The sequence below is a fragment of the Cyprinodon variegatus genome, unplaced genomic scaffold, assembly GCF_000732505.1.
Source record: "Cyprinodon variegatus isolate N-32 unplaced genomic scaffold, C_variegatus-1.0 Scaffold999, whole genome shotgun sequence".
Classification (NCBI taxonomy): Eukaryota; Metazoa; Chordata; class Actinopteri; order Cyprinodontiformes; family Cyprinodontidae; genus Cyprinodon; species Cyprinodon variegatus.
In genome coordinates, this window is record NW_015151452.1 from 267,175 (window position 1) to 270,047 (window position 2,873).

Here is a 2,873-nt window from a genome sequence, read left to right on the forward strand (position 1 = left end):
GCAAACATATTAGTTGTAGGTATAAATAATGATCCATTGGTTATTCCTTGCTGACCCGACTTCTCCTCTAAACCCTAATATCACCTGCCAGCAAGTAGTTTATCTAATTAAGACAGTTCCTCTGTCCGGATATATAATTATCATCTTTATTCTGCACGTGGAAAAGATTTGGGAAAGGAATGAGAGCCTCGTGCTTGATCTAAGAACAAAGTGTAATATTTTGATATGGCTGTAGCCATTGATGTCTCCCTCATTTACAAACATGTATGATGTAATGATGTGATGATGTGGCAGAGTGGAGTTGTATAAAATGCTTCTTCAATGGGATTCTGTGCCACTTCAATGAGATGAGTCTGGTTTGTAAGCGCAGCCTTCTGTGACTCAAAGAAAATTGAGTAAGATTACAGTTTCTATCAAAATCTGATGTCATGTCATGGTCATAAAATACATTGTAAAGTGTTACTGAAAGTTTGTTCTGAGTGAAGTCTCAGGAAAAGAACTGGAGAGAGAGAAAGCTTTGAGGCGTAAACACAGAGCTTTCCTAAATAGTAGACCTGTAATTGCTCAAGATATATTTTACTTTAAAAGTCATTTGTGAAAGTCAAAGTATCACTTAGTGAGAAATGAGGCAGAATGATACGGAAAGTCAGTAAGTGAAGATGGCACATTGAGGAGTCTGTTTACACCAACAGAATAAATCCTAAGAAGCTGCTGGAAAGCAGAAGATATTGATCATATCTACGAGCGAAGGATATGAGGAAAGGCTTTACCCTTAAAGTTTAATCTGGAAATACCTGAGGCTGTCTGGAGGCCAACTGTTCAGCAGGTACAAGAGGAAAGGATAAAGGCATCCAAATCTGGAGGCCATTAGGAGTCTGACAGATTTGTTTTCCAAGTTAGAGCAGCAGAACTCAGCCCTTTGATGCCTGCTCTGTTTTTTGCTCAACGGTTCTGCCGTCTGCTTAGGGTTAGGCCAAAACACGCCAGCTATCATTCATCCTAATGCAAGCAGACAAAGACAAAGGTTATCTAGATTTATTGGATTTACGGTGGAGACGCTTTTCTTTACTCATTCTAAATAAGCATTAGAACAGAAAAAGCACGGCTAACTATGTGATTCCTGATCTAAATCTTGGATTGAAGCAAACAGAAAAACACGTCAAAGTGCTGTTTAAGTCAAACTCTATTAAAATACTGATGCTGATGAAGCTACACAAAACTACAGGAAAGTTATTAAATCAGTCAACCAATTTCTTAAAAAAGAACGTCATGTTTTTATTTCATTTTTATAAAGAAGGATATCACTATAAAACGTTAAAGGAAAAGTACGGTCAGCAGGGAATAACCAATTAGGGTTGGGAATTGATAAGATCTTCACGATTCCGATTCCCTTATCAATTCTGTTAAACGATTCGATTCCTTATCAATTCTCTTATCGATTCTGTGAAACAATGAACTAGGTATGTGCAGTGACATTCGTCTACCTTCGCCTGGGATATTCTATTTCTGCCTGCCTCGGCGAAAACAGTAGGCAGTGAACGGGAGCCGCCAGCCTCTGATTCAGCCAGGCTACCACAGTCATCTAAATCTAATGGAGAAGGCACCCGTTTAATGAAAAAGCATTACTGTACAATTTCGGGAAATAAACAACTCTCCCCCTTATTTAAATAAACGACTGTCACCTTTCTCTTGCTCCCTGAACTTTGGAGCAACTTCGTAGCACGTTTAATAACCCTAAAAGAGGTAGGAAATTGATTTATTTTCAGAAATGGCATGGATTTACTAGGAACCACATTAAGCNTGTGCGTGGCCCTGTACTTCGGCATCGCTTCTAACTGGGACTGCAGCTTAACACAGAGTTCAGTGAAATCCGGGTTATATCTGGGCTAATTTGGATCTAATAACAGCAGATTGTTTACTAGTTTGTCTACTAGTATTTATTTCAGTTTTCATTTCATTATGCTGATCATAAAGCAATGTTTACACTGTGTTATGTCATTGGCTCATCTTTAATAAATGTTTTAACCAGTGTATCAGACTCATTTTGAATTGACATTAGGTTGGTACAGCGTTAAGTAGCTTCTGATGTAGTTAAGCTACTGTTAACACATTATTGTAACTTAGCTTGCTTTAACTCTTTAAGTGGTAGCTTTTGTGTAGTGAAGCTTAATTTATTGTTGAGTAACTGATAGCTTAGCTCACTACACTGGACAAGTAGCTTGCCAAACACTGTTGATGTATGTTGCCTTACAGAAACCTGGCTGCAGGAAGAGGATTATGTGAGCATAAATGAGGCAACTTCTTCAAGCTATTTAAATTTTCACATACCCAGAAGTTCGGGGCGAGGAGGAGGAGTAGCAACAATCTTTCAGTCTGACTTACTGATTACTCCTAAGGCAGTTAATACTTACAACTCTTTTTAACATTTAACCCTTCATTTCCCTCATCCAAATTTCAAAGAAAGAAAACCTCTTCTTTTTGTAACTTTGTATCATCCACCAGGTCCTTACTCTGAATTTTTAGATCAGTTTTCAGAGTTCCTTTCTGATTTGGTATTAAATACTGACAGGGTCATAGTGGGAGATTTTAACATCCATGCTGACATTGAAGGCAATAGGTTAAGAGCAGCCCTTAATGCTATCTTAGACACTATTGGCTTTGTTCAAAATGTGAATAGTCCCACACATTCTCATCTTCATACTCTTGTGCTGGCATACGGCATAGAATGTGAAGAAATAACAATATTTCATCACAACCCTGTCCTCTCTGACCACTTTCTAATAACCTTCAGGATTACTTTAACAGAGTTCTCATCCCCCAAAAGAAGGTTCAATTTTAGTAGATCATGATCAGATAGTGCAGTTATACATTTT